At 42.0% G+C, this 9,567-nt stretch overlaps 1 pseudogene; it reads right to left on the reverse strand.

The window, feature by feature from the left end:
* Nucleotides 1–7,911: 7,911 nt before the first annotated feature.
* LOC114617496 lies at nt 7,912–8,067 on the reverse strand (annotated as a pseudogene).
* Nucleotides 8,068–9,567: the final 1,500 nt, after the last annotated feature.

A 9,567-nucleotide genomic window follows, 5' to 3' on the forward strand; every position in this document is an offset into this window, starting at 1 on the left:
TAGAGATTCCAGGTCACCAGGAATAGGGTCTTAGACATCATTGGTCCCAACAAGGTGTTAAATACTCTCCCTGACCCAGAAAAAACAGTCCCTAAGCAAGAGCTAACCACCCAGTAATCTGTTTCTGCCACTACATAGCTGACAGGCCTCTCTCCAACCTTTGTTGCCTTTCCCTCTATCCCAAGAGTTTTTCCTTCCCTCTTAGGAACTAAAGAAACTGATGTACCTAGATTCTTTAGGCCACTATTGTATATTTATCGGTTCTTTAATTCTACCAACCCTGACCTAACTTCTGATTGCTTGCTATGCCTAGATGCAAGACCCCCATACTATGTAGGAATTGCAACTAGCCTAACATTTTGGGAACACAAATTCTTCTACTTAAAACATAACTATGGAAGAAATGAGTACACAAATAGACCAACTACACACTTAGGGCCATGGGCCCACTTTGACTCTGGGAGGGATTGAAAAACAAGGCCTCTGCTTATACATAGGCTCATATAAGATATATGAGTCTAGGTATCTTCAACATTATAATGTAACAATTCACCTATAGATGCTAACTGCAAGAGAGTTTCCCCTTAGTATTTAGTACTTCCAAGAGTCACTTGGTTTGCCTGTGCCTCGGGACTAACACCCTGTATCAGTCCCTTTATCCTCACTGAGACTTCTGACTTTTGCTTACTAGTACATCTCAGGTATACTACTATTCTGGAGAGGGAGGCTGGGAACACCTAGGACTTCTACACTGATCCTGGATGGCCAGAGCAGCTCCAGTACTAGTTCCCCTCCCAGTAGGCACTGGCATAGCAGGGTCTGCCAGCATGGGAGCAGCAGTACTTATTAAAGGAGATCAAAATTTTAAGTCAACAAATTGATCAAGAGCTGTCAGAATTAGAAAAACCGTTTAGCCACTTACCTTCTTCTCTCCATTCATTAGCTGTTACAGAACAGAAGGAGGCTTGACCTTCTCTTCATGCCACAAAGAGGTTTACATATGGCTCCAGATGAACAATGTTGTTTTTATGCTAACCATTCAGGCATGATTAAAGAAAGCCTAAACTTAGTCAAACAAAGAATGAGAGAGAGAGAGAGAGAGAGAGAGAGAGAGAGAGAGAGAGAGAGGTATCAAAATAGCAACAAAGCCTGGTATGAAATTCTGTTTAACTGGTTTCCCTGACTGATCTTATTAATAACAGCTTTATTTGGTCCATTGTGGCTTCTCCTAATAATTTTGATTTTTGGGTCTTGTATTATTAATGCCTTAGTTTTCTTTCTTCCTCCCTTTCTTTCTCCCTTTCTCTCTCTCTCTCTCTCTCTCTCTCTCTCTCTCTCTCTCTCTCTCTCTCTCTCTCTCTCTCTTTCTTTCTTTCACCAAGAAGTGCATTTCAGCTGCCCAGCTCATGGTCCTTCAGACTCAATACAATCTCCTACTCCCAGAAAAAAAAATAGAGAGTCAACAATTTTTGACTCATCCAACAGCTCAAGGGGGAGATGAAGGATTCCTGAACCTGTTTCCCTGCTTCCCTGGCATTACTGTATTGGCCTTGCTGGGGGTAGAATGACATGGCTCCCACCCCTGAGACAGTGCCAGCAGGCGTGGGCCTCCGTGAGTTTGAGGACTGCTGTGGGAGTAAGGCTTCCTTATATAATAATGTACATGTTTTTACGTTCTTCCATCAAGAAATGTCCTCCCTGTTAATGTTAATGACTCCTAATCAGACACAGCATGAGTCCGGAAGGAGAAGGTATGGCTAATGTCTTAGCAAGATGGTAAATGCTAGGACCTTCAGGACAGCCCTTAAGGCTGTGGGGTAAAAACCAATAAAAACATGAGTTTGAAAATATGTAATTTCCCAACTATGCAAAAAAATAAGGATGAAATATGAATTATATGAGGGGCTTCACAAATCTAAAGGAACAAAGGCAGTTGAATTAATCAGCCAGCTTGTCAGAAAAATACAAGGACAGATTCCTGAGTTCAAGGTCAGCCTTGGACACAGGGAGGCCAGGGTCAGGCTTGGTAGAAATGGCAATTTCAGGGAAGGGCCCCACCCAGCTAGCTTAGTATCTGTGCTTAACAGAGACAGACAGATCTCTGAATTATTTTGTTATGTTAAAAAAATAATGTGCTTGCTGTCTCCTGAGAATCAAAGGGCTGGTGTCAGGAGATGCTGACTCATAGGATAAACAAAAGGGAACCTGGAGTCAATGACTGGATTGATATGTAAAATAAAAGACTGGGCTTATGATCTGCCAGAGTCAGCTATCCAGAGAATAGAGAGAATTGCTTGGAGAACTGTCTTGAGCAGGAGAGGGGGTGGGGGGGGGAAGCTGGAGCTGTTTGGAGATCTTCAAAGAAAGTAGAACACAGAGAAAGTTATCTGGAAAGCTGTCGTGAGCAGAACATAGGCCACCAGCTTGAACCCATGATTTGACTTCAATTTGTTTTTACCGTTCCCAGACACCCCTTCTCTCAGAACTCCTTTCCAAGCCAAGGCTGGTCCTTGGCAGCTTTTTGAAAACAACTGTAGCCAATTTGCTTCAGGCCCACCAGCCATCCCATCTTGCTGATTTTTTTTTAAAGGAGCCTAATATAGACACAGAAAAATAATTTGGCTCACAGGAAGGTCAAATTGACCATATACCCCTGCTATGCTCAAAGGATTGTTAAGACGTTTTGAGAACTGTTCTCCTTGGAAACTCCCCAGCTGCACCCTTCACTTGGACCAAGCAAGATAGGAGTCCCCTTTGAACTTTATGTTTAAATTACTAAAGAAACTTGAAAAGGCTGAACACCCTACAGCCCCCTGTATCTGCTTATTAGTTCATTGTGGTTTTTTCCTATATAAACTGACCTTGGATCACATACAGGCATGCAGCTTTCAGCTCCTGAGACTGAGAGCTGTTGCCTTGATCGATCAGTCTTTAAGTGTGTGTTGGATAAACTGCAGTTGTCTGACTGAGATCAGTGTTTGTCTGGTTTGTGGGGCAGCTCCTAGACCCCAACCTTGTCATCTGCTGGGTCATGCATTGGAAATAGAAAGTGATAAAAATCAGAAAAAAAATTTATTTTGTTTCCATCTAGTGTGTTATCAGAGGTGGGACAATTAATTTTGAAGGGTCATCCTGATATCATCAGACTTTATAAAGTCTGGCAGCCAGTACCTATGATCAGGGGAGACCAAGTTAACAGGCATATGCACCTTTACCAGTGTCTAAACTGAGATCCGCCTTGGCTATGCTTGGAGTGACCAACTACTTGAAAGACTGTGCCCACGAGTAGTTATCATGTATCTGTAAATGAAGGCAGACAATCCAAAAAACTTAATGAGTGTCCTCTCTCCTATAAAGGGATCAAGTTACAGGGTAAGATAATACTATGAGATCTTTTTCGAAACCACTTTTTAATCCTCTAACTTAAGGGTAGGCTTGAGTGGAGAAAACCCATAGGCATTATCATTTTTCTTTTTTAAGGTCTGGGTTAAACTGATACAGTCTAGGAGTAGCTGGTTACACAAAAGGAATGCATACTTGAACATCTTTCATCTCTCTTTTGTCCTTTCTATCAGAGCATTCTCTGGTGGTTCCCTTATATTCTTTGTTTGTAAGCTACTATGAGGAAAGAAGAGGCATATTCAACTAGTCACTCTTTCCTATGGAGTCCTGAGTTTCCTGTATCTTGTCCTCCTGTATTAAGAGTGATGAGAAAGAGGAACCCAGAAGATTATGGTTTTTCTGATGTGACTCCACATGGTTGTGATACCATGTGGCCTTTGTGCACTCTGTCTGCCTGTATTGGATCTATCATAGAGAGAAGTCAGGGAAGTCAGCTAAATTTCTGATGTTCTAATGGTTATATGAGGCAGGGAGGGTCTCAACCCCTTTGTGGATGGAGCCTTTACTACTACCCTTAAATATTCCCTCTGACCTTTCACCTAAAATTCATAATCTGTCCATTCATATCACATTTGCTCCATCTAGATAGGAAGCAGACAGGATAACACTCAGGGTGAAATTCCCACTTAAAAAAAGATAGCGGTAGGGCTGCCTGGATTAGAAGAGCCACGTTGTAATTTACCAGAGGTAACTTGGATGTGAGTGTCTGTAACCTAGAGACTCTGAAACAGAGAAAATGACATCTAAGAGAACTAGGAAAGAGATGATAATCAGAGTGGTTTTTCTCCTTTGCCTGTCTATGTCACAGCAACTAGAAACCTGACAACAGGAAGGACACTACATCGACCAGAGGAAAATAGGGTGTGGAGACTTGGGTATTAAGACACTGTGGAGCCAGAAGCTCCAGTCTCCCTCCTGCTGCTGGCTTTGTTTGCACGGGATTCCTTTGTCTAGTGATCTATCCTGCAGGGTTCAGAGGTGAATTCTGTGCTTTTTCTAGCTTTGGGCCTGGGCCATTGCAAGTCAACACAGGCCTCCCATATCCAGCTATCTCAAAGTGCTATTTCTCTGAGCATGCAGCATTGTAGAGAAGATTCTTACCCAGACACAAAGCCCCAACAATGTCCTATGGAACACACACACGCACTCAGGCTCTGCTTCCTGGCAGGCTCCTAGTCTCACAACGCAACTGTGTTCTCTTCTCAAGTCAAGAGAGGCTGAGGGAAGGGGGACCTAGAAAAGAAACCAACCATGCCTTCTATCTGCTGGTGAGGAAGGCTGGAAAATGGAAAATAAGGTAAAGTCAGAGCAGGAACAGCTGAACTTTGCTCTGGGTACTCACCCTCCTTATGACTTCCAGCCCAATATAGTAGAAATGATATGGTCATATTGTCTCTGAGATCACCAGTCTTTCTCTTCTCAGGGAGCTAGGTCCTAGAAAACTGGACAGCTACCAATGGCGCCCATGGCTTTTGGGTTCTTGTCTTATGAATCTGAAGAATGAAATCCGTGGAATATGGAGGTTTATTATAGATTCATGAAGAGGTAGGGGAGGAGCAGAGGTAGAGAGGGAGAAGAAGAGAGGAAGGGGAGGGGGAGAAGAGGGAGAATCGTGGAGCACAGCACTAACAAGTTACTAGTCTGGAACCTTTTTGAAGACAGAAATTTGTGTGAGGAAAGTGGAATGTGGCGAGTTGGTCAGTCCAGTTTGGTCAACCAGAGTTTCTTATGCATCATCTCTGTTTCAGTGACCCAGTTGTGGCTAGCCTTTAGGCACAGGTGTTCATTTGGGAGATAACAAAGGTCCATGAGCCAAGAGTTTTTGTGCACATTCCTGACCTCTAGCAAGGACATTCTTGGAACTCCTACTTTGGGGTCCTGGCCCTATTTGGTTAGTTTCTGTCTCCTGTCCCCAGTACTGAAGAGATTCAAAGTTGTCTCCAATGGCAACTTCTGGGAAGGAGCTGGACAGGCTGCTCCCACTGTGGGTAGGAAGGTCTCTTCAAGAATAACTATGACTCCACTGAATTTGGGAGCTCAATGTCCTAAGGTTTATGGAAGCTTCCTTTGTATTATAATACCAACTTTCTAGATATTGTTTCTTTCTGGCAAATGCTTTTTGTTTTAATAATAGGCATCCTTCAGGGCTGGGAGCCCAAGTATAATTTAGCCAGTCTCAGAGTATGACACTTAACCCTGTGGCTCTTTGGGAGTATACATAGAAATGTTCTCATTATCATTATAAATCTGGCTCTCTGGGTATTAGAATTTTGAGCTCATTTTTTCCTTTCTCCACATTATCCAGTGATACTAAGAGCTATAGACTTACCTTATTATATTCATTGTTTTCTAGAAAAATTGCCAGTTTCATAAACAGTCAACCTGCTTCTTGCTTCTTACAAACTGTTGATTAGGAACATTCAATGTTAGCATTTCACAGGCCTTTGATGCTTTAAAAGCGTACACTAAACCATTCCAAGACATATAAGTGCTTTATTATTCTTTATTATTGAAAATGTAGTCCAGTAGTGTCTTTAAATCTGTTGGGACTTAGAAAGTTAATTCAAAAACTCTAGGTCTACTTCAGAAATCTTATTATTAATATGAAATTCCCCCAGACCTATGGTGTACATACACACAGTAGGCCTTCTGTATCTGTGAGCTCTGCATCTGTAGGTCCAACCAATCACAGGTTGAAGATATATGGAAATAAACCCCGTGTCTGAACAAAACATACAGACACATTTTAATGTTATCATTCCCCCAAACAACACAGTACAACTTTTATTCACATCACAGTCACATTGTACTAAGTACAAGTAAGCTAGAGAAATCTAAAGCCTTCCTAAGCAGGTTTATAGATTCTGCACAAATACTTCATCACATGAGACATGAACACTTGGGGTGGGGGGATCTTGGAAAATAAACATACTCATGTATACATTCATAGAGACATTTAAGATAGGTTTTGCTTACATGATTGTAGAAGATCTGCAGGATTGTAGAAGATTGTCAAGATCTGCAGTTGATAAGTTGAAGACTCAAGACAACCTGTGTTATGGTTCTGGTCGAAGAGAAAAGGAGGGCCATGTCTTTGTTCAGAAGTCAGGTGGAATTCACATTTTTAGTCTTGGAACTTTTAGTTGATTGACTAATAACTGATCAACATAGGAAAAGCTATCAAATTTTCCTTGTTTATCAATTTAAATATGAGTCTCATACAGAAACAAACACACAGATAAGCACAAGATAACGTCTGGCTAGATATCTGGGTACATCCTGGTCGCATCAAGCTTGCACATAAAACTCCATTACAGCCAATAAGAATGTGAAAGTTCAAGAGAAAAGACAAAGATTTTTCCAGTCTGACAGGAAAAGAGCCTCCCTGTATTTGTGCCTTTCCTTTACTGCATGTAGCTGTGTGCACAGCAATGCTGCCAACCAAAAGAAGTTACTATTTACACAACATATAAAAAAAACAAGCGTGAGCTGATTCCACTCCATGTTAGAAGGTCTCCTTTGCAGGTATCCATGATTCTGGCATGTCCAACATCTTGGGGTTCACTAGGTAATCCAGGCTTCACCTTCACAGCTTCACGGGGATGGACGTCCCTGTACATACCTAGCCTCCGCAGTATTTATTAGCCATGGAGGAAGATTTCACAATCCTTTCCTTGTATTCTTGACTTTAAAGCCAGAGCCATGTGGCTGAAGCTGCCAAGTTCTGCTGCTTGCTGGGACTGCAACTTGCCCTCCTTCTTCAATTACATTTTTACCAGCTTTCTGTTTTTAATAGTTTCTTTCACTGCTTAAACTTTTCTTTAGTTCCTTTTCATAATTTGGAAACTTGGCTAGGGGTGGTTGGTGGAGTCTTGCCCTGAGGTTACTGCTTTATTTTTTTTTTTTTTAACATCAGGCTTTTCTTTAAACTTTTATCTCCTTGAGCACTGGACTTAGCTCCCTTATACTTCCTGATTCTCCTTCTCTCCTCAAACTACATTTTGTGTTTTCTTTGTTGCTATTGTTCAGCTTGGTGCTTCTCATTAGCAATCTGTGTAAGTCACTAATAACCATGAGGCACAATCAATACTAGGCTGTCTTGAAATCTTCTTCTCCAACACCACTAATCCAAAACTCTTCAATTTAGCCACAGGCAGAGTTTTGGATAAAGGCAAAAAGCAGCCACATTCTTTTCGAAAATAACATAAAGATGGTCCTTAGTCCACTTACTAATATTCTTCCTCTCTGAAAGTTCTTGAGGTAGGCCCCCGTAATTCAGATAACCCTCAACACTGTCTTTCATGCTCCTATTAGTATGGCTCACTAGACTTCTCTACCTAAAACATCCAAATGCCTTTTTATTTTAAGGTTCTAAAATTTAATAATGGACAAACACCCTAATTTAGACACGAGCAAGTCTCCAGGTTAAAAATGTTGAAATCCATCTGGTAGGACTGCTTGGTGACCACAGTTCTGTATAAACCCTCAGTCTTGCCATTGTGTGAATCCTTACAGACACAGCTTTGTTCTCCTCCAGTGTTTTCTCTTAGAGTTGTACCTGATTTTGTTACCAGTTTTCATCCAGATCCACTGAGGAATAGGACGATTTTGCTTTTGTTTCTTGGCCTGGAATCACTTGATTCTGAAAGTCTTGTGAGAAGACATGGTGAGAAGCTGAATCAGGTATACTGTGCACCATGGCAGAGGAAAGGAGAAGAGACTCGAATTGCATTCTTAATCCAAAGTTCTAAATCCACATTCCACCAAGAAGCATCATGGTCTGGTCTGACACAGCGACACTACACTCCTGTCTTAGTCTGTGTTCTATTTCTGTGAAGAAGACTTCGTGACCATGGAAACTATTATAAAAGAAAGCGTTTAATTGGGGCTGGCTTACAGTTTCATAGATTTAGGCCATTATCAGCATGGTGAGAAGCATGGTGGCATGCAGGCAGACATGATGCTGGAGAAGAGCCGAGACTTCTACATTCATATCCTTAGGCAGGAGAAAGAGACACTGGGTCTGGCTTGGGCTTTTGAAAACCTCAAACCCACCCCTCAGTGACACATTTCCTCTAACAAGGTCATACTTCCTAATCCTTTCAAATAGTGCTCTTCCCTGGTGATCAAGCATTCAAATCTATGAGCCTATTGGGACCCATTCTCACCCAAACCAGCATACCTATTCTTTTTGTTCTTGGATCTGCTTTTACCTTCTGCTGAGCTTGTGCAAGACTTTCTAGCATAAAAATCAGCTGGATCCAGCTTTGCTCAGACTTATTGTTTTTCATGGCTCTTGCATCCTGATAAGGCTTGGACTCATTCTTCCCTACCTTTGGTCATGAATAACTCTAGTATTATCCTAATATGTATATACGTGATTTAGCCCGGGAGCGGCCCCACCCACAATGGGCTGGGCCCTCCCCCATCAAGCACTCATTAAGAAAATGCCTTACAGCCGGGTCTTACAGAGGCCTTTTACCAACTGAAGTTCCCTCCTTTCCAGTGACTCTAGCTTGACCTTACAACAAATTCAGTATCCTCTGTGTGCCATAGTCACAGTGTGGATCACTTTCATCACAGAACAAATCAGTAAGAATTCCAAAGACTTTTGGCTGCTTTCCCAGGAGAATCTCTCCTTGCCCATGCGCAGGTATTATTAGGGACAAGCACATCATTGTGCTGTTATTTCAGGGATTCCATCTCATCTCACAGGCTTGTTCTAAGTCTGGTTCCCAGTGTGCTTTTGGGTTCATTTCTCTCCTGGGGTAAGAGGAGATATTTTAGACACAAAAGTGTTAGGGCTACTATGCCAAGGCCAAATGAGTAGGGTTCATATCTTGATATGATTTAGCTTGAGTTTGCCATAGGCCTTCTACAAATTTACTTGTTCTTAGGGATGGTAATTCTTGGGTGAATGCAGATCCATACTGCCAAACCTACTGCTCTAATCACACCAGGGACACGTTGTGTTTCCCAGTTCTACCTAACCCTTCCCAAACTCAGACAGGACCTTTTTGAGAGCATAGACAGCTCTACTGTAAAACACAACTTTAGTTTTCTAAACAATGTCCTTAAGAACAAGTCCCATACTTCAGCCCTTTGTTCAGCTCCCCAGTGCTCTTCTGCCTAACCACATGACCAGGCCATTGGCTGCTTGATCAT

Source organism: Grammomys surdaster, unplaced genomic scaffold (assembly GCF_004785775.1).
Source record: "Grammomys surdaster isolate TR1022 unplaced genomic scaffold, NIH_TR_1.0 137, whole genome shotgun sequence".
Classification (NCBI taxonomy): domain Eukaryota; kingdom Metazoa; phylum Chordata; class Mammalia; order Rodentia; family Muridae; genus Grammomys; species Grammomys surdaster.